We start from the raw sequence: 27,962 nt of genomic DNA, 5'->3' as shown, positions 1-27,962 counted from the left end.
AATCAAACAGGCCTTGTATAAAGACAAGTCTGATGTTTTTTTGTTTTTTTTATTTTTGTAAGTGTAAATTGCTTGACCTAAACAATAATGTTGCATCATGTGTCTCTGATGCCAGCCATGACAATGTAAATGCACTTGAGGTATAATATGGAGTGAGAGCAGAGAATTTGCTTGCTCCATGTGCCAGCGATATAGTTTGTTGCATGTTTGGAGAAAAAATGAATATGGTTTATTTCTCTAATAATACAGTATCACGGCAAGTTCATGACATGTCTGACAATGTTGAGTGCCCACGATCTTACAGAGAGCTAAAAATAGTCCTGATTACATATTATAGGTAGATAAGTCCACTGATGTTACTAACCTAACAATGCTGGTGGTATTTGTACTAATATAAATATATATATATATATATATATATATATATATATATATATATATATATATATATATATATATATATATATCTACTGGCGTGTGTTAGTCTGTCTGTCTGTGTGTGTGTGTGTGTGTGTGGAAAAAATAAAACCAAGCTGCAGCGCCACCTGCTGGGCGGAGTTATACACTGACCTACTAAATTCTTAGTGTGTGTGGGGAAAAAAATTCAGAAAGGGCTGAAATTTGGTATACTAAGATGTTTTTAATTTGTTAATTTAATTTGTTAATTGTTAAAATTGTTTATAAAGATTTTAACAAAATATATATATATTTCTTGAAGGAGAAGTGACAGTTGGGAGTGGTTGGTGGTTGCCGGGGGTGACAGTGGGGAGTGGTTGGTGGTTGAGGCCTGGGCTATGGCCCAAATGCATGACAAGAACCTTTTTAACACCTTAAGTAGCTTGATTTGACTAGAATGCATGAGTATCATGCACGGGTTAACCTGTGTATGTATGTATGTATGTATGTATGTATGTATGTATATATATATTTTACACACACGCAGGTTCTAGGAATATATATTATTCTGTCGACCTTTGATTAGACGTACAACATTTGAAGACATTTTTAACCTGATTAGAATGTATTTCACTGAAAAACACCTGGTTTGGTTGTACTGTGTTGGTATTTGCACTGATGGTGCTGAATAATTGCCAGGAGCATATGCTGAGGTTGTTGCTCATATCCAGAAATTGTCAGTGAATGTATCTTGGACTTGTTTGCAGTATTCAGACAATGCATGCCTGAGGAGCTAAAGGGAGTAAGGGACAATGCTGGCAAAATTATTACTTTTATAATATCACTACCCACAAATTCAAGATTTTTTTACGGTTTTATATCAAGAAATGTGCAGCTAGCATGTTACTCTATTGCTGCGTGAGGTGGTTCTCATGAGGCAGAGTTCTGGTGCGCTTTTGTTTGAACTTAGATCTGTCCAAGTCATTGTTTTAATTTTTTTTTTAAATCGCCCATTTGGCCTAATAGAAGGTGCTGAATCGCTCCAAAGCCTGGCATATTTAGCAGATATGTTTTCACAAATGGACTAAATGTGTCCCTTCAAGGTCCTAATGCAACAGTTTTTAATGTGCAAGACCCAATTGAGTCCATGTTTATTAATAAAAAGTTGCAATTTTGAGAGCGTCGTCGTCGTCCCCTTCCCCACAAATGAAATTGAACGATTTTGTGACCGAAAATGACCAACAACTCAACCAAGCAGTACAATGTAACATTAGTGAACATCTCCAAAAACTTTGCCTATCATTCAGTTAATATTTTCCAGTCATGTCAGAAGATAACAATTACATTAGTAATCCTTTAGATGAGGTGAACATCTCCTCAGCATCACAATTGACTGTAAGGAAGGAAGACACATTATTGGAAATTGCAGCTGATTCTAAACTTAAAACCTCTTCCAAGAGTCAGCCATAATTTTGGGTACAAATTAAAAATGAATATCCTCTGCTTTTAAAAAAAAAAAAAAAAAAAAAAAAGCTATTATGTTTGTTACCATTTCCAACTTATTTATGCGAAAAAGCAGTTTCAACATACGCTTATTTGGAAACAAAATACAGACTTAATGCTGAATCAGACCTGAAACATGACCTTTCTAATGTTATTCCAGACTTCACATCCCTCTGCACAGCTAGCGGGCCCAAAATCCCACTAGTTTCAGAGTCTTAGGGCTAGAATTACTAAGCTGCGGGTTTGAAAAAGTGGGGATGTTGCCTATAGCAACCAATCAGATTCTAGCTGTCATTTTGTAGAAGGTACTAAATAAATGAAAGCTAGAATCTGATTGGTTGCTATAGGCAACATCCCCACTTTTTCAAACCCGCAGCTTAGTAAATCTAGCCCTTAAAGTATACTTTTACACACACCAACTGTATCGGTTCCAGCATGGTCCTTTTTGTTTTAACGTTTTACGTAATATATTGTGTGTTTGTGGTTCTTTGTTATTTCACTCACTCAATATTATGCCTTTATTGCGATTTCAAGTCTAGTGGAATCAATGCCAGCCCTGTTTTGGAATTTTACCCTGGATGTTTTTTCTCTCATGGTTTGAGCCACCTTGCAATCCATTTTGTGGGATTTTGAATCCTTGCTTTGTGCTGCAGTCCACTCTATTTCTCTTGGAGTCTTACTGACATACATGACTATGGGAGCACCCAATTGTGGTCTGAATACAGGAGGATCCTGTTGTAGACTGCCAACCGAAACTGCTCAGCTCCATGTCGAGTACCTTCTCTTTGTGTGCTTCTCTCTCTTTGTGGTCTTGCAGTTAAAAATATGTAAAATTAATATTAGCTTTTTACAAAGCAATCTTTAAAAATCCAGGAATTAATTATTCCCATTGTGAATTGTCTTTTTAATAAGGTTACGTATTTACGGTCTTGTAAATCCCGTGAAGAGCTGCAAAATATTTGGGGGGTTCCCAGGGAAAAATGATGTAGTTAGGGGTGGGGTCCCAGCGCAAAAGGTTGGGAACCACTGGTCTACACCATTTGTATCTGTACACAGAAAGAAGAATGTTACAACCTACATAAATAGTACTCATTTTATCTGGTCACAAAATGAACACAATGTTGCAGGCACAGACCTAACAAAAGAAAACAAAGCGTTATGTATAATGTAATGTTTTAATACACAACAAAAGCAAATGAAGTACATTGTTGACAAAATAAATGTCTCGTTTGTTGCTACTTCAAAGTGAGATATAAAAGGACCTGATAACTGCATTCGTGTGATATTTTTAGCAATGAAAGATCTAAAGTCATTTGTACGCATTCCTGTCTAAAGGGTATATTTACATACTATGAATTATTTACAGTCTATGGATAGAAATAGGTGAAATCACTGAGAATCAATAGCATAGATATGTTATTCAAACCACATGCCCAAGTTGTACTGTATTTTCTATCCTAATCCCCTGTCCCAATCCCCTGCCACTGCTCATACATAACGCTGTGCTGTATGGTATGCTGTAGCAATGTTCTTTCTTTATAGAAAAATAGCATGTAATTATTTAGCCAGATTTCTTTTTATTTCTATTTAGTATAAATGGTTAATTTCCACTTAACTGGAGCAATGCAAGTCTTTTTTTCCTTTTGGTTTGTTTTATTTTTTTTATTGCATTTTTTATATACAGCTCATCATCATCACCATTTATTTATATAGCGCCACTAATTCCAGAGCGCTGTACAGAGAACTCATTCACATCAGTCCCTGCCCCATTGGAACTTACAGTGTAAATTCTCTAACACACACAGACACATGGAGACAGACTAGGGTCAATTTGATAGCAGCCAATTAACCTACCAGTATATTTTTGGAGTGTGGGAGGAAACCGGAGCACCTGGAGGAAACCCACGCAAACACGGGGAGAACATACAAACTCCACACAGATAAGGCCATGGTCAGGAACTGAACTCATGACCCCAGTGCTGTGAGGCAGAAGTGCTAACATCTAAGCTACCGCGCTGCCCATAGACTGCTTACTGCTCAGTTGAGCTTATAATCTAGCTTTGTAATGGGTTCACTTGGTTGCAATTCAATTTTTATTTTTATTGCTCTATATGTATCTGTGCTTCGGCTGTGAATGAGGGGCTAGACGGGTTTTTGTACACTGGCCTCTCGTAGAGAAAAATGCTGACATACAGACGAGATTTGGTGGTGTTTAGGACCTGTTGCCTACTCTATGATTAAAACCATTGTGTTGGCTGAACCAACATTCATTAGAGTGCATACTACCAATTTACTAATGACAGCTTTGAGAACAGTTTGGCCATCTGCACTTTTGTTTACGTCACCAGTTACTTTAGAAACTTTGACATTACAGATTTTGCTAAATAAAAGCTTCCAGGTTATCGGTATGCCATAATGTGTTACAATAATGAAAACAAAGAAAACCAGAACATGCTGTAGCATGATCTCTCAATCAGCTATAAACTAAGATGTACTGTTCTGAAACACACTTACTGTTGCCAACCAGGTCACATGAGTACAAACTTGTTTGCAACTGTACTTCTGAATTAATGAATCATGTTAAAATAGTAAGCACTTGTTTTTGGTATTTTTGATTTTGCGTGTAGTTTTTACAGCAGTTTCACGGTAGCCTTGCTCGTTAGGTGTGTCTTGTCAAACGATGATCATATTTTTACAACATTAAAAAAAAAATCACACTTTATAAAGTATCAAAATGATATTGAGGGGTAGATTATTCAAACCTCCTAAAAAGAACAAGTGGAGGTATTGCTCATAGCAACCAATCAGATTCTAGCTATCATTTTGTAGAAGGTACTAAATAAATTATTAGTTGCTATGGGAAACACCAGCACTTTTCCATTCTAGAGGTTGTGATAAGCCTACCCCTCAGAGTGTTGGACAAGTGGGGTTCCCGGCTCTTGTAATAGACTCTTGTCTGTACAGGGGGCTCCAAATTTCAAGCTTTTTGTGGCACAATCGAAAAAAGGAAACCATGGGCTAAGACTGAATTATTATTGGTTATATAGCGCCAATCACGTAGACAAATTGAATAGGCTATTTATAAGTGAAACAGAGAATCTGAAGGAACAGAGGAAAACCATATAAATAGATGTTTGCAGTACTTCATCAATATATATTTTTTTTCATTTCAGTTGTTCTGGCTGTAGGTATGTTTTGCTAAATGCATGGCCCGCCTGTGGCACATATCTGATCATCTGTACGTCTTATTTTGACAGTAAAATATTGGCGATTAAAGACTGTACTTATTAGGATAGCTTTGCATGAATAAACATAATGCAGAAATGGATGTTTCTCAATCAGTTTATAGGTTCGCAGCATGAGTAGACCTAAGCAAAGTGTTACTTGCCTCTTGACATTTCAGTTATTGCCTGCACATTTTCAATATCTATATCGAGGATGCCGTTTTATCAACTTTAAGATGGACAAAACCTTTTAGAATGCTGGGAAACTATATTGGCAGTCATTACAGAATGCAGAAGTGGAAATAATGGAACAAGGAAATTGATAACCGTGTTATATATCCTCCTGAAACGTCATAGCTTGTCCGTTGTCCTGCTTATCTTCGTTGTTTAGTTATAAAACAGAACAATGGTTAAGCTAAGCAGTCTTAACATAGAATTGCAGTGTATTCACTTTTCTCTATATTATGAGCAATGTTTACTCTAAATCGTCAATACAATGCAGGGTTTTATTAAATCCCTGATGGAACCAAGAAGGGTTATAATAATGAGGGTACAGAAAATCATCTGGATAACTCTCATCATTACTCAACCTGGTCTTACTGAAGCACATAAAGCTGGCCGCACATGCATAGTTGGTTGGTCAGTTGTGTCCTTTTGTGCTGGATCCAGTCTAGTTGGAATTTTAGCCAGTGGTGAGGACCAATTGTCAGTTGGCTAGAGTGTGAAGTTAAATGGAATTATATACTTATATACTTTAATTTCTATTCTTTCATTTATTGCCCTATATCAGACCCTATTCAGACAGTGCTCTAAAGATGTGGTGGGATATGGCTTCAGATGTTGGCAATGGAGGAAGGAGCAATTGCTCAATCCCACGCTCCCACATTTCTCTTAAAACTAGAATGCCAGGAAAAGACTGAACAGAACAATTTAATTTAATGCTTCATATATGAACATTTTAATGTTGGCGTTTATTTCATAATGAGAAAATGTCTTTGGTGTGCTAAATGGCACATAACCTGTTCTGTTTATTGCCCCACAACCAAATCCAAGTAAAAGTGGCCACCATATTTTTTGGAGAGTGGAACAAATAGGAAATTACAAAGCCCGTTTCTTTTTATAATGTTGGCCAAACACGCAGCACTATCTCAGCCAATATTGGGCACATGGTTTGTTAATACAGTGTGTGGCACAAAAATACCACATAATTGATGCGATCAGTATTGGGCATGTTTGTAACAGCTGTTGGCCGGCTCTTGTCCTTTTTGGACACAAAAATGTGTGTCCAATTTGGCCAGTAATCTTAATGCTCAGCTCTACCTGCCTGAATGTAGCAAGCTTGATATAGTTTACGCCAGTGTTTGCTAACCTGTGACACTCCAGGTGTTGTGAAACTACAAGTCCCAGCATGCATTGCCAATATATAGCAGCTTATTGCTGGAAGGGTATGCTGGGACTTGTAGTTTCACAACACCTGGAGTGTCACAGGTTAGCCAACACTGGTCTACACAGTACTAGACTTAATTTTGTAAGTATATTGCATATCATCTCAGAGTGCTATCAAGTAGTAATGGCTATCACCGCACATTGTATGGGAGTAATTAATGTATATCTGTGTGTGTAAGTCAGGGGCAAACGCAGAATTTGTAGAGGGGGTTTCCACACCACGCCGACAGTGGGCGTGACCAGCATGCATGGGGGCGTGGCTATAATTTTAGACAGTGCTTGGCTGCTCTCCAACTCTTCCTATCTCCATAATATACATGGCCAATGCTGCGTGCACTACTGTTAGGTGTATGCAGCTCTCCCTTTTCAAGCAGAGCCGTGTGAAGCGGGAGCAGGGTCCAGCTACTTCAGTTATACAGTGCCCCAGCCTGTGAGGGGGGTTTCCAGGCACTAGTAACCCCCCTCGGTTTGCCTATGTATGTATGACAACACAACAAATAAGGAAGGTGCTGGGGGGAGTACTGGGCAGTGGCTTTTAGAAACCTAGAGTATTTCTAGAGCATATTTATAGCCCCTTTTCCCCCAAACATAAAACATTCTAGTTCGGAGGATAGTAATGTATGCAGCTATAGCGATGTCTCTATAAACCTAAAGATAAAGAATGCATATATGTCCTCCAGGTTAATGACACCTCTCTTAGCCCTATGTCTAGTATAGCACTGACTCCATAAACTGTGATCAGGCCCAGATAGTGCACAGGTTCAACAGGAAAATGCAGTAAAACATGAGCACTCTGGCAGTTCCAGGATGAATAACCTCCTCCAATAATGTTCATATAATAGACAGTACAATTAAGTCTGTCTGTCTTTGACCTTTAACAGATTAACTGTACTGAGCAGCATCAAAAGCCTGTAATATCATTCTCCTAAATAACACTTTATTTCCTCCTACATGTAAACAACGCTTACTTCCTGCTGGAGCGTCTGTAGCTCATAAGCTAAGACAGTGACTGCTGAGCCTGTTACTACTCCAGCATGTTTCAAAAGAACTAAAATACTTTTTATTGGATAATAAAATTCTGTCATCGTTCCGATCGATAGGAAAGCACATTTTTTCATGACTGGCTTTTTCTTAGCCACTTAGAAGCCATGTGGGCTTTATTTTGTCTAAATGATCGATTTTGTAAATTGCAGCCCCTGCCTAACGCTATCGACAAGACAGTGATCTCACCCTAGAAGGAGGGCTTACATGCAGTTCTGTGAATATGTCCAGCACCCACCACCACCTTGTCTAACATCAGCAGGTTCTAAAATGCCCAAGGCAAATGGCTTATCACACTGGGGATCACAAGACTGACGAGCTTGGACAGATTTGATGGGGACAGCCATATGTAAAGGACTACATACGACTTTTGCTCTGAAAACAGATGATCTTTCACCTGCAATTAGCAATTCTTCTAGAGATTGTATCAACCCAACTAAACAAGTAAAGCAAGGGCTTCTATTTGCACAATTGACACTTTGGGCATACCTCCAAACATTTAGAATCTCGAAATTGAGACAAAATAAACCCAAGCTTCTCCCACAAATGCTAAAATCTAGGTAAAACCCCGCCCACTTGTTAAACCCCTCCCCTCCTTTGTCACCCTGCCAATCGGGATGTCCACCAGTGTTAGGACAGATGGGAGGTATGTCTTTGGGTCTAGTTGTTTATTATCATTTATTAATGTAAGCGCCACCATATCACGCAGTGCTGTACATAGGTTATTTGTCATTCACATTACTCCCTGCCCTATTAAAGAATACAGTATAACTTCACATATTCACTCACTCCATTTTAGTCCGTATTCAATTAATCTACCAGTATGTCTTCGGGGCGAAACAGGAGTATCCAGAGGAAACCTGTCTATGGAGAAAACCTACAAACTCCATGTAATTTAGAAAAGAAAGTCTTATGCTGTAAATGTTGTAACAACCACTTCATAATGTATATAGCTTAGGCAAAATTCATGTAAATAGCTTAGGCAAAGTTATTTAATGCTGTGTTTAGGCATACAAAACGTTACATTGTGTGGATTCTTTCCTCAGACACAATGCAAAACTGAGTGCAGCAGACCATTATACCTTGTCATATAAGGAACATTGCAAGCCCAGCCCTTGCCTGCAGTTATACAGTCTGGCTGCTGAAATGATTCCAATAACACAAATTTGCTACTTCTCATAACCTATCTAAGAACATTTATATTTGTTTTTTTATTTTGGGTGAGCTGCATTTAAAAGAGTCATTATAGCTGAAATTATGGGGAAAGTGTTTCCAATTTCCTGATCTACACAATGGTCTCTTTGGGAGAAGCGTCTCACGATTCACGTAATTAGAACTCGGAATCCTATTCCTCTTATTGATGTCTCTGGCATTTAAAGTAGCAATCTGCAATTGAATTTGTTACAGCTCGAATCAGAGTCCATCAGAGCAGGACTTTGCTGTTTTTAGCTACAACTCTCGAGATATTTTTAATTGCAGTTAATGGATTATTAAACTCTTGTGTTATCAAAATGCAAAAACATCCATCCATGGAAACTGTGCTACCATTTTTTCTGTTTCTTTGGGTGGATCTGCATTTTAAATAAATAGACTTGTCTAGTATGAACTTTAAGAATATATACAATGAAATATATGAATATGAAATATATATTAATTTGCACGAAACTTGTCAATTCTAAATTGTTGTTTTATAAAATATAAGCTTCTGCAGTAGACTAATTCTTGTAAGGGTAACTTAAATAATTTCACTCCGTTCCTGGCCCCCCTGATCAATGTACACACCTGGATTACTACCCAAGTGGCAAAACATTTACATTCACAGCTTTACAATGGTTGCAGAGGGTGTGTCTAAACCAGTTCTCCCCAGGTCAGGTGTAACTATATTTAAATACATTGCACAGCTAAATTTTAAAAATATCCCTAAGTGTCCATCCCTTAATGACTCTCTCGTAATATTAATTTTAGAAATTTTGCATTATAATAGCACATTAGTGTATTACAAAGCGTTCAATACCATTTTTTTTTTTTTTTTTTTTTAAATAAATGACATTGTTTAATATGAATACATTTGTTGTGTATATGGGTACCTCATGCGTGTTGTACATATATTGCAATATAGGATGTGGGGTGACCATAACTGGTGTAGCAGCGTTGGAATGAGCGGAGTGCAGTGACAATGTGGTAAGCTGTTATTGCAAGATGACTTCCCTAATCCAATAGCCTGTGTAAACACAAAAAGAGGAAAACTTATTTTATTGTAATTAGCATTATATACAAGGTTAATAAAATAAAAAAAAGTATACTAAAATATTGCACAGTGTTTTACAGAGAATGTTCAATCATTCATATCCGTCCCTGCCCAGTGAAGCTTACAGTCTAAATTCTCCTCCACACAGAAGCGCATTTAACCTTTCAGTGTGATTTTGAGGTTTTTTTTTGTTTTGTTTTTTTGGCTCATGGGAGGAAATGGGAGCACTGGATGAAACCCACCAAGACACAGGGAGGACCTAGAAACTCCACACAGATATCTGGTGCCCTGATTGCCTCATCACTATGATGTAGGGCTATGCTACATGGGTAATATTTAGTCATGTAGGGCCTGATTCATTAAAGATCTTAAATGAAGAGGTATCTTATTTCAGTCTCCTGGACAAAACCATGTTACAATGCAAGGGGTGCAAGTTAGTATTCTGTTTTGCACATAAGTTAAATACTGCCTGTTTTTTCATGTAGCACACAAATATCATCTTTAAATTTCAGTGTACAAATAAGCTATCAAGTATTTGTGTGCTACATGAAAAAACAGTCAGTATTTAACTTATGTGCAAAACAGAAAACTAGTTTGCACCCCTTGCATTGTAACATGGTTTTGTCCAGGAGACTGAAATAAGATACCTCTTCATTTAAGATCCTTAATGAATCAGGCCCGTAGTCTTTAGAGATCCAGCTTCTAACATATTTGCTAGTTTTGTTACTTTCAATTGTATTCTGCTACAGTTATATTGTAATCTTACCCTGAGATTATCTCCTTCTTCCGCTAAATGTTGCACGTGAGATGATGAATTTCCTTCATGTATTTTATCAGAGATAAGAAGTTGGTCACTTTTGCCAAGAAAGCACACAATTGTGTATAGTGCAGCATAATGTTTGCACATGGTGTCAAGGATGGCATAGTTGATCTATTTTCTGTATGTACATTTTTTCACAAAAGTCACTATTTATCCTATAATTGTGGAACTGTAATTCTAGTCTCTCTCTCTCTCCCAGTCTCTCTCCTTTTAATTTAAGATGGCACAAACACTACGATTTACTGCTCAGACCAAGAGCCAAGTCACCTGTAGATATATAATGAACCTTTTTTTTTTTTATAATATTGTGCTTTAAATCAGCTGATAATGTGGATGTTGAACCAGGGGCAGACCTAGACTTTTTTTAGGGGGGAAAGGGGCGATTTAGCATAGTCATTAGCTAGTCCCGGTTGGTCCCACCCCCTGGTTGCAATTAGCCCCGCCCCTTTGACCGACATCTTAACATTTTAAATTGTATGCCTTTCCTGCAATCATACCCCCACCCCACCCCTGGATCTGCCACTGTGGTAAACTTTGCCTTCAGTTATGCTTTGAAACATTCTACTTAAAATGTACCCGCTGTCTACATACCATGAAGGCACCCATTTTTTGGCATGAGCCAGTATTTATTTACATCTGTCTACTTTCATTAAACTCCATGAGGTAAATTTATCAAGCTGCGAGTTTACAGTGTTTGAAAAGTGGAGATGTTGCCTATAGCAACCAATCAGATTCTAGCTGTCATTTTGTAGTGTACTAAATAAATGGTAACTACATTCTGATTGGTTGCTATAGGCAACATCTCCACTTTTCAAACCTACCGGAAGCTCGCAGCTTGATACATTTCCCCCCATGTCTCAGTGATGCCACTGCTTCGTAGTGGCCTAATAGGCTGTGTTCTCAGTGGCTCAGACTACAGGATGGCTGCCTCCACAGTGTGTAGTTGATGAGTACATTTTATCATTCTTGAACTCTGCAGAAAGTTACATGGCAGAATATTTTTTTTGTCATTGAATGAAAGGGGAACAAGGTTTCTATTTGGTGCTAAACTTCTAATAGTGTGTACAGCAGCTGCTTTACTGCCATCTGCATTTACTTCATACCAAGCCAGCCATCTGTCAGTACAGTACTCTGCAATGATGAGGAAAGTCATTTAAAAATATTGTTTTGTTTCTAGGACAGTTAGGCTTAGTCTTCCTAATCCTACCCAGGGAGAGTCTTGAATACAGATGGAGCAGTTAATACTGCACTCTCTCTATATGTTTAATAGGAAAATATATCATTTTCAGTATGCCCTGCTTTTATTTTGTTTTGCCATAAATATTTATTAAAACGTATGGGGTTATTTTTTTTTTATTTTTTTTTAACATGCAGGACCTGGCCTGTAGTGCAGGCTTAACATTAGCATTCATAGAAAACAATTACTGGTTCACCTGTAGGACAAATAATCAAGATACAATTGTAAAATGCTTCTTTCACTTTACTTAGCAATATATTTTGAATAGGATACCCGTGTTTTACTCAACATGAAAATACACCCAAATATATGGAGAGAAAAAAATGCCACCGAACGTAAATTCCACTATTAATCAGTGGTGGAGTAACCATTCTAGCTTCAGCGTATTGCACCTTTTATTCTTACCCCTGGTACCCCCTCCCTCAGTTCCTTTTGAAGTCCACACTATTCTCTCCTGTCCACCTTCGTGTTGCTGTCATTTATCGCACCCTTGATCCAGTTTCACAAATCCTTGACAAATGTGCGATCTGAATCACTTATTTCTTATACTAAATAGTGCTCATCTTCTATCATGCCAGAGTCACCACTTTCCCTCAATCTTTTTCACCATCAACAACATCACAATTTCCTCAGTATCCCAAGCCTGCTGCCTTGGTGTCACACTTGACTTCACCCTCTGCTGTATTCCTAGCATCCAATCTCTGTCCTAGCCTTATTGCCTCCACCTTACAAATATAGAAATACTGCCAGAATGTGCCCTTTTCTTACACAAGATTCTACCAAAACTCTTATCCAATCTCTCATGATCTCCTGCCTACTGCAGCCTTCTCCTATCTGGCACCCGCCCCCCATTTCTATCACCACATCATTCCATCTTAAATTCTGGACAGATCTTCCTCTCCCACTGCTCCATATCTGCCGCACTGCTTTGCAAATCCCCACATTGCTCCCTGAATCCTCCAGAATACAAACTACTATTACCTACAAAGTCCTCAACAATTCTGCCCCCTTTATTTTTGCTCTCATCTCAATATACCCTTTTTTTCACCCTCTTAAATCTACCTCTGATCTCTGCCTCTCATATTCCCCATATATGCCATCAGACACCCACACGTACCCCTTAAATGCCCATCAACCTCCCCACATGTTATAAGATCTACCCAAATTCCCCATACATGCCAATTAGACCTTCCCACATGCCTACTAACTTACACACACTCCATCAGATCTCCCCAAATTCCTTCACATATCCTTACATACTCTTCACATCAGCCTCTTCACATACTATCAGATCTACTTGCCCATGCTGAGGAAGGAGGAGGAGCACATTACACTATGTCCTCCTCCTTTCCTGATTGGATTGTCTGTGACACTAACTTCCCTGCACTGTTCAGAGGAGGTCACAAGATGCGACTGCTCTAAGTCAGTCGAGCAGCTGAATGTATTCCCATCTGCCCCTGCCGGTGCCTGGACAACTATATTTCGTTGATGCTTCCGGCCAGGAGCCACATGTGGCACTAGAGCCACAGGTTGGCCACCGCTGATATAATGCAGTCATATAATAAATAATTTTTACAACCTAAAAGTAACCGTTAATGCTGTCAATTTGTACTGTAAAAATATGTTGCTCTATTTAGTTGGGGGAGCACAATGCAAGTCCCACACATATGTATATGGTTGAAAATGTATGTGTTAAACCAGGTTACAGAAAAGGCTGATGTGCAATGTTAAATAACTTCCCCGCAGTTCCCTTTATAATAGTTCCATAAGTTCCAATAAGTACTGTTTATAATACATCGACTTCACACAGAACCAGCTTGGAGCCGTTAGTAATATTTGTATTCTCGCTATGTTTATGTCATTATTACTACGGTAAGTTTCACCACTGTTGTTGTATCTGTGTTATAATGAGTTATTTTGTTTCTGTTGTATGCAATTAATGTATCATGTCAGCCATTTGTTCACAGCAACAAGCTGATCTCTGCTCTCCTATGCAGAACATCACTGCCCAACTGTCCTTGAAAGCAGCTGTCCTCACATTTGTTACTGCAAGTTATTAATGCAGAGCGAGGTCTCCCATCTCTGACTTTTATCTCAACGCTATATGACTTCTAATTATCATCCAGGTCTGTGCTGAGCAATGGATAGGTTTGATTCTAAAAACCAATTTCTCGCCAGTAGAACTCTTCTCATGGTGGGTTTTTCTAAGTAAGTTTTCTTCTATAACTATTTTAATGTTTAGTTGATCTGTATATGTCACAGGTGTTTGGGTGACTTGATCCTATGCTTACCTTGCAGAATGATTTTGCTTTGCCTTGTCTACAGTCAAGTACCAATAGTAATTTACAGTAGGAATCCCTTTGGGATATTTAATCATTTTATTTGTGTTTAAACGCAGTCTTAAATATCATTTTCTGTTGTATACAGACATTTTTGCAGCTATTTAGGGGCTCTCCTACATATACATGTCTACATAAGGAGATTTACAGATTTATTTTTTTCTTATTGTAGATTTTGAGTATACTGTAGAATACATGCAGGGTAATCTCATTTATGCACAAAATTAGTGTGGGGAGTGTGGGAAAATGATGTAGCAGATTTTCTATTTTTGTAGGGAAATTTTTTTTCCTGTTTTTTTTGTCCGAGTACCTAAACATAAACTGTTGTTTACAGGTCTTCATATTGAATTCAGAATATCATTAATGATTGAAATCTGGGGAGATGCAGTATCACTGATTTGCTAAATGGACAATATAATACTATATATATTATCCATTAAGGATAAAAAACACTTTACAAAAGTTGATAGAAATGAACATATAATTCTACAAAGTTACAGGTAATAATGTACTGGTCCTGGCCTTGCTGTAGCTTTCCCCTGTTATAGGGAATCCCTTTCCAAGTGCTGGTCTATGAGGATAACAGAGGAATGCACCTAGGATGGGGGTGCTGCCTTTATAGTCCGCAGGAACCACACTTCCCTTGTCACACAAGCACTTTGAATCTTAAAACACTGTATATTTAGTAAGGTGACCCACACTTGTATGACAGGGGAGCAATATTTCCATTGACTACACTGTTAGTACAGCTGTTGCCAAACGCTCATCTGACACCAACCTAATACAGGGCTTACCTCAAGTTCAAATAACACACCCTCTCTTTGTAGTAAAAACAAATGTATCAATCGCTTACCTGCGCTTCCTCTGTCCAGTGGCTTTCACAGGAGAGTAGGCATTTTTTCAATTGCTAACGTGTAGTCAAGACCCTCCCTCCCCTCCCCTGTGAGCTTATCTTAACCTCCCTCCAATTAGCAGAACTAAGGGGATCCCATTCTGAGAAATGTGATCCTGATGATGTTACAGTCCCATCATGCACCAGGGCTCATAGCCTACTTTACATGTAAATTGCCACGTAAGGAGATTGTTGACCAGAATTCTCCAATTTTGACTCCTTATTTTTTGTTTGCATTGGTCAGTTTTCTAAACATTAGACCTAGAATTTGTTTTGAGAGTATTCCTCATGTTCCTGCTGTTCTTGCGATGTGACCAAAGCTGGGGATAGGGGTTCAGACATGTACCCATCCATTACTTTCAGCTATCTAGGTTTCTGTCAATAATGATATATCATCTTGAAAGATCACATGTGACAAAATTAGGCTACTAAATGTTCTTTATTTTGGGGGGTATTCAATTGACGGCGGGATCGCCGAAAATCCCGCGCTCAAAGAATATTACTGTATTAACGGTTTTCCCGTGCAGGATTACCGTATTAACGGTAATATTCTTTGAGCGCTGGATTTTCGGCGATCCCGCCATCAATTGAATACCAAAACAAAAAGGCATGAAAGCCACAAAATTGTTGCAGAGAATACACACGAAGCATAAACACAAACATAAAACCTCTATATACTCCAGTAGCTGCCGTTTCTCTCCATACAACATACATCCAATTGATAAGCCTACACAGGAGCCATAGGGGGTCCTGCCCATATAAGTTTAAAGGAATACTAACTTGATACATAAGGCATGAAGGAGAGTAGAAATTTACTTTAGCTTTTAAACTCCAATCATCGACCCGCCCACCAAAAAAAGACAATTCATTTTATTAATAAAATTATATTACGTTCTGAATTCACTGTTCTCGCTTCCTCGCCATGCCTGTTAATATTTGTAGTAAATGTATGTACAGGTTGGGCATCTTCATGAAAGTTGGGGCATAATACAGCGGTCTGCCACCTCCCAATGGCAAGAATTAATTTAATTTGCAGTGCAAATTCTTTTTACCGACCCCTAGTGTCCAGACAAACAATCCCCTCACCCCCTTTTGCTGCATGTGTACCGCCCTCATTCACAATATATATTACCTTGTATACAAGCAGCAGGTAGAGGAGGGGATATCCCTGATATCACACATCACTGACTAGCTATGAGCAGAATGCTCCGGTGATGTCATTAACCCGCACTGCATGTGATCCCAGTCTACCAAAGCAGCAGCAAGGTGCGTGATGCCAGGGACATCCCCTGCTCCACCTGCCTCTTATATGTGAGGGAACTGAATTACAGAGAGGTCTGTGGGACTAAAATGATGGGGGTTTAATTAAATTACATGGAAATGAATAAATTATATAGGTGCTGGTGGTAGGGGAAAATGCTTTGCAGAATGATTGTATATGTTATGGCTAATGTCAGGAATTGTCTACATCTTACATAATCAGCGTAGTATAAATAATAGTTACATTTATGTCGTCAGCCGCCATATACCATAACACACAAATATACACCGTTCAGCCACAACATTAAAACCAATGACAAGTGAAGTGAATAACATTGATTATCTCATTACAATGGCACCTGTCACATGGTGGGATATATTAGGCAAGTGAACAATCCGTTCTTGAAGTTAATGTGCAAGTGTAAGGACCTGAGTGACTTTGATAAGGGCCAAATTGGGATGGCTAGACTACTGGGTCAGAGCATCTCCAATACGGCAGGTTTTGTGGGGTGTTCCTGTTCAATAGTTGGTTAATACCTACCAAAGTGGTCCATGGAAGGACAACTAGTGAACCGGGTCATGGGTGCCCAAAGCTCTTTGATTGACGTGGGGAGTGAAGGCTAGCCTGTCTGGTCCAATCCCTCAGAAGAGTTACTGTAGCACAAATTACTGAAAAAGTTAATGCTGGCTATGATAGAAGCCATAGACCAGTCAGAGTGCCCATGCTGACCCAAGTTCAATACCGAAGCGCCTACAATGGGCAGGTGAACTGGAGCATGGAGCAATGGAAGAAGGTGGTCTGGTCTGATGAATCCTCATGTGGATGTCTGGGTGCATGTGCGTCGTTTACCTGGGGAAGTGATGGTAGCAGGGTGCACTACAGGAAAAAGGGAAGAAGGCAAGTCGGTGGAAGCAGTGTGATGATCTGAGCAATGTTCTGCTGGGAAAACTTGGGTCCTGGCATTCATGTGGATGTTACTTTGACACATATAACCTACCTAAACATTGTTGCAGATTAAATACACACCTTCATCACAATGGTATTCCCTAATGGCAGTGGCCTCTTTCAGCAGAATAATGCACCCTGTAACACTGCAAAAATTATTCAGCAATGGTTTGAGGAACATGACAGAGTTCAAGGTGTTGACTTGGCCTCCAAATTCCAAAGATCTCAATCGAGCATCTGTGGGATGTGCTGGAAAAACTAGTCTGAGCCATAGAGGCCGAAACCTCACAAACTTACAAGACCGAAAGGATCAGCTGCTAACCTCTTGGCGCCACAGGGCACTCAACATTTAAAACAGATAGATTATTCTTTATTTCCAATCCAGTTCCTTTACACTATAGTCAATGTTTCGGCCTTACATCCAGACCTTTTTCAAGACAGATTTTCATTGAATAGCAGACAAAATAAGTATAGACAATACAACAGTACAATTACCTGACTATATATAGTACCAAAGGGTTGTCCGCTGTAGCTCATTTTAGGAAATTGTCAATTCTAGTGCATGTACGCAATACTAGGAAGGTGGGTTTAATGTTGTTGCTTGTATGTATATGTGTAATTAATAAATAAATATATATATATATATATATATATATATATATAATGTGTGTGTGTATTAGAGAGAGGGAAAATTGCAATCAAGTAAAAATATAACATCTTTAAAAAACAAACAAAAAACATGCCCTGTCAAGTCATGATAAATTAAAAAGTATCCAAGGGTGGATTTCGTTTTCACAAGGCTCCTGTGTTTCTGTCTGGCTCAGACATCAAACAGCCATAGGCTTTTCAACTACAACTCACAGCATGTTCTACTTGCCCTTAAATAACGTTGAGTACTTTTTACATGTGCTTTCAGGAAGGGAACAAAATGTGTTTGTTTCACTTCCTGTAGCTATGGGTAAATGATTATTTGAAAGTGTTTATTGTGAGCTGCCTCATACCTGTTGTGCCACATTTTCCATGCTAAGAGCTAAAATTATTCAATTACCTAAATAATAGAAATAGGGCCCTGCCTGTATAAGGATTACTATCTAGACATGTTTCTATAACATGTGGTTCTTGGATTGTAGACTAGTGATACAGTTCCTGTGAGACACTAATTTCACACTGGTTCACACAGAATCTTGTGGACTTTTAGGTTTTTAACTCACAATGCTCGTTTTCTGATAGTTCAGCCTTCTGATGCATTCAAATGAACTGCATAACTGGACATAGATTTTATGACCTGAGCAAACTTAAGTCACATGGGTGTCCCAGTTTTTTTTTATTTCAGAATTATGGAAGCCTTATGTTTGCCAAACACCTAAATGAGTAAACTTGGCCACATCTATATAGATTGGATTATTATCTGGCATTGTGGGTGACCCTTACTGTGATATGCCATCTTTGATGTGTTGTGACACTTACTGTATTATTCATAATCTGTCACAATAACATATTGCTCCTAATCTGGTTCTGTTTATTATTTTCAAACCATGCCAGACTATTTAACTATCTATACCCATGGATGAGATGTTTAAAAAACGAGGGGCCCAAAGAAATGCATGAACTGTGTATTTTTGTCCACTTGTTTTTTTTAACAACATTCTGCTTAAACGACTTACGTGGGACCTCTCTTCACATTGGCGCTGTAGGCCAGGCATGAGCATTGTGTTTGAGCAGATGGAAATCGTTATAGGGCTATAGCATTTTACTTTTGTCACCCTATATATAAATCCTGATGATAAAGTTGTGTGCATTGGGAACCACTTTGATTTTAGAACCTTTTACAATCATAAACCAATTATATTTTTTACTTTTTTCATTAACATGGTTAACTGATTTTGATCTATAACTCCATTTAAAAGCTCCCTTTATCGTGGACACCTATAGACGGTGTAAGCATGTGCTTGGGTGTAAGTTTCAGTGTGTAGCAGTTCTCCCGTTATAAATGGTCTCGGATGTTACAGTCATAGATGTTAAGTTTTACAGTACGTGTGTGTGTGTGTGTATATATATGTGTAGTACCCCAGTGTGTGTGTATATATGTGTAGTACCCCAGTGTGTGTGTGTATGTATATATATATATATTTGTGTAGTACCCCAGTGTGTGTGTGTGTATATGTGTAGTACCCCCAGTGTGTGTGTGTGTATGTGTGTATATATATATATATATATATATATATATATATATATATATGTATATGTATGTGTGTGTGTGTAGTACCCCAGTGTGTGTATATATGTGTAGTACCCCAGTGTGTGTGTGTATATATGTGTAGTACCCCAGTGTGTGTGTGTGTGTATATATGTGTAGTACCCCAGTGTGTGCTGAGGGTACGGATCTGAACACGATGGAGTGAGCACCACACCCTGTCAGTGAGAGAAAGTATCACTCGGGAAAACACACCCATCCGCCGTCAGCCAGCCTTGGAAGTCATTAATTAGAATAGAGGCCTTCGGGCCTGATCTGCCATAGGTCTCCAGCGGAGGAACCCCCGCCCCCGCCTGTCCCTCCTTCCTCCAGATGGACGGCTGCATTCCCCGCTAACTTGTGTTACACAGGAAGCGGCAGCGGGGCCGGACACAAGTTTAGGTGAGAGCTGGATAGAGCCGCGGAGACCTGGAGCTACTAGGGGGAGAAGTTCCTGCTTCCAGCAGCCCAGCCCGGTGCTGTGAGCTCCCTGCTGTTCTATGAGCGCCCTGCTGTTTACTTCGTCCCAACTTCGTCCTGTGACGTCTGCTGCACTTTATGTCTAACCTGTTGGATGCCTCTTACATTGCTGGGACACATCCTACGTGTACACAGTACGTGCTGCTTGGTGACATGTAATTAGCAGGTATTGATTTGTCAACGATTTGTTCTGCTGGGAGAGTTCATGGTACCTGTCAGTACCTGCTCCTCTCTGATAATAGGTAACTGCTTGTTTATCCAGAGTCTGCCATGTTTTATCATTGATTGATGTTGTTGTAGTTTCTCCAGCTAAGTTAATAGGAGCAACATGAGCACCAGTGAATTATCTGTTTACCTTATGCATTGGGTTAAGGGGTCTGAGGTGTAGGTGTAGTATAGGTCTGTATAGGTATAACCCAACTGCCAGCTACAACAGTGTTGTCACATGGACTTCGCTCACTCTTCCAGCTTTGGAGATTGACAGTCACATGTACAGTGCTCAGCAGCTGTGTTTAGTAGTTGTTTATGTGAAAGGGGAAAAAAAAATTATCACATGATCCTTAACTTGTCAGTAATCTTGTATGTCATAAGAAACGAAATTAATTTTGCAAACAATTGTGGTTTTTAACAGCTGCGTCCTTGGCAAAATATCTTTCTTTTGGTAGACTTGTGTGTAAAACGGGCACATGTGCAATAGTTGTTTTTATGTTCCAGGAAATCTTTGAAAGCCGTTTTCTCTTCATATTGACTGTGGGAAAAAGTGTTCTGACTATTAAAATATTCTTCTAATTGGGATGTTGACTTTGTTTCGGGTTGTATGAATTCTGATGCACATTAAATAAGGACGTGACACATACAGGAGAACAAAGTACATTAAAATCCTATGTGCTGAATAACTTCTAGCCCATCCTTAATTCATCTTGCCCTCCCATAATGTGTCCTGTATTTATGGATGTGGTTCAACATGGAATAAATCAATCGGCTGTTAAAGGGACATATGCTAGTATAAATGTTGACATAAGGGTTATCAGGTGCTTATTATGTTTCAGCCTTGAAGACAAGCTGTTTACATATAACGGAGTTAAAATAGCTTCATTGGGGCATTGTCACAGAGTTAGGTTTTGTTTGTTTTTTTCTTTTTTACGACCGCTGGGTAGTCTTGCACCATGTGTATAATTTTTTTTTTAAATATAATTGTTTGGTGGAATTTTTCTAATTTGCGTATGTCGCAGAGATATTTGAGTCATTCCCTTGAATATTGTCTGAAACTAGTCCACAGGTAATTGCTAAAAAAAAAAAAAAAAGTCTTGTAGACTTGGAAAAATCAAACATTATGTTTTTATATTATAAACTGTACTCAGACATTTGGAATTTGGTTGCTATGGGTAACACCACATTTCTGCATAGTAACTGTGCAACAGTTTTCAGAAATGTCACCAACGTGTATTTGCAGTGTTTAAGCAGTTTAAATTCAATTTGCAATACGGGCGAGGTTGTTGTTCTTTACGAAGCCCCTAAAATTTGTTGTGTGGTTTTGTTTATTTTTTTATTTAAATTTACGTGCCAGAATGGCTTGTGGATGCTAATGCTTCTATGCTTAAACTTGCTTAGTCTGGGCTTTGCTTACAGCAGTGAATGTCTCCTAAATTAGACCTGAAGGCTGAACGTCAGACCTTGACCTGCCATGTTTGCTATGCTGTGCTTTGTGTAGTTTCACTTCGGCACTATTGGGGAGAATCTGGGAATACAGTGACACATTTGGCTTTGCACAAGGTAGTAACACTGGTACATTACAAAGTTGTTCATGCCATTTAAAGAATGTGTTGGGTGTTGGTGTTTAGTTGAAAAAAACCTTTAAAAAGAATTCATCCAGTGATGTTACTAGTTTGCTTACTGTAAGTGCTCATACACACAGGGTTCACATTCTTAAGCCTGCTAAACGTCTTTTAACGTTTATAATTGAAGAATGCATGTAAGACAGTGAACTTGTAGTCAAAATTTTTGAGAAGCATTTGTGTCAACTTCGTCACTACCTGCAGTGTTCATGAATGTTAACGCTCTACTTGGTGCACTATGCCGCAGGAAGACTTTGTTAACACACCTTGTGTGCACATTAAAATCTAGCACAAAGTACAAGGTTTTGTTTGATTTTTACAGGCATAGTCTTTCATGTTGTATAGACTATACATCTATTGTTAAATATTGTGCAAATATATTTGATAAACAATTTTTTGTTTTGGTTTAACAAATATTCCGCCTTGTACTGGCAGAAGATTAGTCTGTGATTGGGGAGCAGTATTGTGTGTAATATAGCTTATAATTACACACTGCATAGAATGTGTAATATAGATAGGGCAGTGATCTTGGCAGTGTACATGTCATTTACATTTACATGATGAGCCTCTAAAGTTGAGATGGGATTCTGCTAAGTATAGGCCTGTATTCTGCTTTGAATATACAGCGCTGACTCCGCTGCATGCATATGACATCTCTTCTGAATTGTGCTGCTTGAATCTTGTATCGGTATATAGAGTCAGTCTGTACATTTCTGTCATGTTAAATGCAGTCCACTTTGCATTGAAAACATTCTATAACATTTTCTGTTTGCTTAATCATTTGTTTCCCATCATAAAGGACAAACAAATAAGCTGTCAATTTACTTTTGCATCTGAAGCTATTCAAATTACAATTGCTCTGTTGTAGAGCAATTTGGGCTTGTACTGTCAGCCATCCACATCTTTTTATTGATATTCTATGAAGCTCTTGTGGCAATCCTTATGTAGATGTATGTTGCTCAGGGAAATATTTGGTAAGGCTCCACTGAGATCAGTAAGTTCACCATAAACTGATTCTGCTGTTCTACAAATGGAATGAAAACGTGAGCCCACTGTGCACTCGCTACAAATGTTCATATTCTTCCCTTTAGTTTCCAGTGTCTGATATCCCATTATCTCCTTCACTTGCTCAGTGGTTGCAGATGGGACAGTCTTGAACAGCATCAGTTTTTCACAAAGACACACAAGTATCCAGATTTAGCAGTGAGACTGGTTTGTGTTCAGTGTAGGGGGCGACTCCATTCTCATGACAGCTAGTTTCAAGTTCACTGAAATCCAAACAATTGGCTTAAAGAGCACACAAAACTGACTGTCCAGGTGGGGACACAACACCTCTCTGGAACTAGCCAGTGGGGATGATCTTGCAGGGTGACTGGAGTGTAAGCACGGTGCTGCACATGTCTCCTGCAGACATTTATTAGAACTATACCATTATTATTTATTATTATTATTATTATTATTATTTTTATTTATTTTTTATTTTTTATTATTATACCATGCAACACTTCACTAAGTTGCAGTTTCGACGTCGCTCTTTTCCAACTAGTTCTGATACCTGTTTGTGCTTGTAAAATAAATGCTTTGTCCTACACATAGCTGAGCCATCACGGAAGGAGGCATCAACTGTATACACTGAGATATTAGGTTCTATTGATACTAATGGAGAATATTATTTCCGGGGTTCAGTGTCAGTTTTCAAAGAGTGTTTTTTTGTTTATTTGTTTTTGGCGTCAAGGTTCATTAAATGACTGTTATCAGTAACCATAAACCTTAAGTGTGATGTGTTTCAGCACTACCTACATTTTGACCTTCCCCCTGTTGGCAATATAGCATGGGAGCCCTGAATGTTTAGAATTGAATGTATTGTACAATTTGTCCTTTTAGGGGTGTAGACATACTTATAAATAATTGGCATTCTACTGGTACCTCATTCCAGGGCCTAGTCTGTGCTGTAGTCTGTCTATTCTCCATAAAACGGAGTACTGCAAGCTATCCATAGCTGTACAAAGGAGTAATGGTAGAGATGTACTAAAAAAAATGCACATAGGGGAGATTGACTTTTAAGAAGGGTTTATACAAAGGTGGACAACTAAAACCCTTCTAATGACAAATTACAATTGCATGGTTCATTGCAACTAATATTTTCTCTACAATAGTTTTTTTTTTCTTTTCTTTTTTTTTTATAGATAGTTAATCTGAAAGTGAAATTAGAAATGTATATTGAGATATAGGTGGGGACTTCCCTTGACAGAAACTTGTAGTTCTTTACTTCTGAAATATTTTTATAGTGTTAATGTTCTGTTTTGTTTATATTAAAATCCCTCCATGTTTAAACATGACTGCTGAATACAATGGATAATTCCCGGACGAGAGCAGTTTCTTTTATCACTGCATGTAGCCACTTTGTAGGTGAAACTGCATTATAAAACACAATTGTTCTGTTTGGCCTTCAGCACTGGTAAACTGTCTGCTTATTTATATTTAGAGCTGTTGGTTTTTGTTTGTTTTTGTTCTGTAACACCAGTTTACCTTCAGTAAAAAAAAAATTGTTGAAGTCATCTGTATATTGTTATTTAACATGCCCAATGTGTTGATAATAGCACATTCTTAGCTGTTACTAAATGGAAACATAGTGTGTGCACACTTGTACATTGCGTTCTGAAAAGAGCACCCCTGCAGTAGCTGAAGTATGACTAATTGGGGAGGGGGGATGGTATTTGCAGTTCAAATCTTTGTAAGTTGTTTTTCATGCCTATCTTTTGCATTCTCTAGTCTCTCAGTTTTTGATGAGTGTGCAAATATATACAGTATTGTAGGTCCCATTTATTTTGTTCCACTTTCCTGATATTCAAAGTGGCCGTAGTATAAAGGAGACACCTACTTTTTGTAGTGACAGCGCTTTACTGTACATCAAACATGAACTTTCACAAGCAGAATGCACTTAGGTTGCCATTTGCATTTTGTGACTGCAGTGTATTAATGTTAGCAGATGCATTTAATGGACAACTAGTGTCTGCTTGGGAATTTAAAATTTGACAATTCTGGAACATGTTGCAATATTCCACAAAGCTGAAACATCCTCTAGTTTTATAGGACATAATTGTCCATTAATCAAATATATATATATATATATATATATATATATATATATATATATATATATATATATATATATATAAAATATATATATATATAATCTCTATCTATCTCTCTTTTTAGACCTTTGTTGTAGCTTCTAAATAATGGTGTGTGGTTAGAACATCACTTAAATTACAGCAAGATGGATTAAAACTGAGTTTTATAGCAATGTCTAGTGAGCCTTAAGCTTATTACGTGTAGTGATCAGGTTAGGATTTAATTGTTTCCAACTGTAGTTGCTCCGCATAGTTTTCTTGTCTCTGTCCCCACTGGGCAGGTTTGGCACATAATGTATTTGTATTATCGATGGAAGGCCTAACATAGAAAGCAATTGATTATCCTTGGGATGGTCACGCGCAGTGAGCTGTAGAATATCTCTTGGACTTTGCTATAGCTTAGCACAATCAGAAACCTTTATGAAAATTGACATAAAACAAAAATGTGCTGTGCTAGAACAACGACTGTCTGATTGTATGGTATGTTACAATGCTCTTAACTTGTCACCAGTATTATCAGTGTTGCATATTTTATCTTCAGCAATGCCCACGACTTAGAATTCTAGGTAAAAGATGTTCATGTTTCACAAGTTCCACACTAAATCAGCAGTTTTATGGATCCTGGTTGTAGGGCAGAAAATAGGACTCCATCATCATCATTTATTTTATATAGCGCCACTAATTCTGCAGCGCTGTACAGAGAACTCATTCACATCAGTCCCTGCCCCATTGGAGTTTACAGTCTAAATTCCCTACTATGGACACACACTCGCACACAGACAGACAGAGAGGGAGAGACTAGGGTCAATTTTGATAGCAGCCAATTAACCTACTAGTATATTTTTAGAGAGTGAGAGGAAACCGGAGCACCCGGAGGAAACCCACGCAAACACGGGGAGAACATACAAACTCCACACAGATAAGGCCATGGTCGGGAATCAAACTCATGACCTCAGTGCTGTGAGGCAGAAGTGCTAACCACTAGGCCACTGTGCTGCCCAATAACATATCGCATCCTTGCCAGGTAAAACCCCTGATGCACTAAACTGATGACATGGGCTGTTTAAATATAAAGCAGTTTTGAAATATCTAATAGCAATACTCTATTATTAAGAATTCATTATTGAGCAACGTAACTCTGCCCCTCCCTGCCTGAGTCATAACTGCCTTTGGTGTTCTTTCAGATTAGTTGGTGGGGGCAGAAGTTCTTGTTAGATTGATGTTATGAGTTCCAAGCCAATGTACTGAAAGCTGGTAAATGTCACAGGATGTACGACAAGAACACATCGAGCAAGCTCTTTCTAATACATGGGCTATTCATACAGAGTCCTATTCATGAATGTGTAGAAACTATGTAGCTGTAACGCACACAGTAAATTTAACACAGTTGTGTGTTCAGATATCTTTAATGTGTAATAGAGTGCCAGTGACCAGGTCAGTTTCTGATTGTATTATAAAACACGTGTCCTCCCCTTTCACACAATGTACTAACAAACATAAGATGCTTAAAGGCTTAGTCAGTTTCAGGTAAGCAGAACGGCATAACTGAACAGATAGTGGTTTCATGTGTATTAATGATCATGTAAGATGAACATTTATACTGTGCCAGAAATGCTTATGGCTCATGTAAGCTTTTAAGTGCATTCCAATACATTGTATGAGCAAAAGAGGTTTGTGTGGCAGTTTCACTTGCAGGTTAGTAATTGTTTTGTGTATCGCAGAGAAGTGAGATAACATAAACACATATGAAGTATCCTGTACATTGTAGTTTGTGTGGACAACCTGTGGTTTTCACCTACTTGCGTTACAACACACAACATTTCTGTTAACCAGCAACTGGTGGGTTATGATGGGAGTTCTGATTTAACATGTAGGCACAGGTTGCCAGTATATTTATCAAATAGGAAAACCATTAAAAATAAAGCCTGAAGTCTAGAACATATATGCTGTATGGACAAAAGTATTCGGACGCTTAACCATTACACCATCAGGGACTGTAATTACATTGTATTTAGATACATATAGTTTAATATGGAGTTGGTCCCCATTTTGCAGCAATAACGGTTTCCACTCTTCTTGGAAGGCTTTCCATAAGATGTTGTAGTGTTTCTGTGGGAATTTGTGCCCATTCATTCTGTAGAGCATTTAATTTAAGAGGTTATGCACCGATATTGGACAGAAGGTCTGGCTCGCAATCTCTGTTCCAGTCTCAGTTCCCAAAGGTGTTCGATGGGGTTGAGGTCAGGGCTCTGTGCGAGCCAGTCAAGTTCTTCCACACCGAACTCATCAAACCATGGCCTTGTAGTCCTTGCTTTGTGCACTGGAGCACAGTCATGTTGGAATAGAAAATGGCCTTCCCCAAACTGTTGCCACATAGTTGGAAGCATAGTATTGTTGAAAATGACTTTGTATGCTGAAGCAATAAGACTGCTCTTCACTGGAAATAAGGGTCCCAGCCCAAACCCTGAAAAACAGCACAATACCATTATCCCTCCTGCACCAAACTTCACAATTGGCATAATGCAGTCAGGTAGGTAACGTTCTCGTGGCATCCGCCAAACCCAGGCTTGCCCATCTGACAGCCAAACAAAGGAGTGTGATTCGTTACTCCACAGAACACGTTTCCACTGCTCCACAGTTCAGTGTTGGTGTGTTTTACACCACTCCATCCAACGCTTGGCATTGGTCTTGGTGATGTGAGGCTTGCATGCAGCTGCTTGGCCACAGAAACCCATTCCAGTAAGCTCCCGCCGCACAGTTTTTGTGCTTACATTAATACCAGTGGAAGTTTAAAACTCTTCAGCTATGGAATCAGCAGAGCATTGGCAACTCTTAATCACCATGCGCCTTAGCAGTGGTTGACCCCGCTCTGTGATTTTACGTGGCCTTCTGCTTCGTGGCTAAGTTGCTGTTGTCCTAAACGCTTCC

General features: G+C 38.7%; 1 protein-coding gene across 7 annotated transcripts in view; it reads left to right on the top strand.

The window, feature by feature from the left end:
- Window positions 1-27,962, top strand: part of SGMS1 (sphingomyelin synthase 1) — a 186,105-nt gene that overhangs the window by 127,522 nt on the left and 30,621 nt on the right. For 2 of the 7 annotated variants that reach the window (XM_075216391.1, XM_075216388.1), the window contains exon 1: window positions 19,865-20,199. The exons of 3 other annotated variants lie outside the window; for them this stretch is intronic. The gene's annotated coding sequence lies outside the window, so the exon portion shown is untranslated. Of the gene's footprint in view, window positions 1-19,864; window positions 20,232-27,962 lie in introns of those variants that run through there. 2 more of the 7 variants (XM_075216389.1, XM_075216385.1) reach the window with 1 other exon arrangement.

Source organism: Mixophyes fleayi, chromosome 6 (assembly GCF_038048845.1).
Source record: "Mixophyes fleayi isolate aMixFle1 chromosome 6, aMixFle1.hap1, whole genome shotgun sequence".
Lineage (NCBI taxonomy): Eukaryota > Metazoa > Chordata > Amphibia > Anura > Limnodynastidae > Mixophyes > Mixophyes fleayi.
The sequence above is the reverse complement of the archived record's forward strand: the minus strand, read 5'-3'. Positions and strand labels throughout refer to the sequence as shown.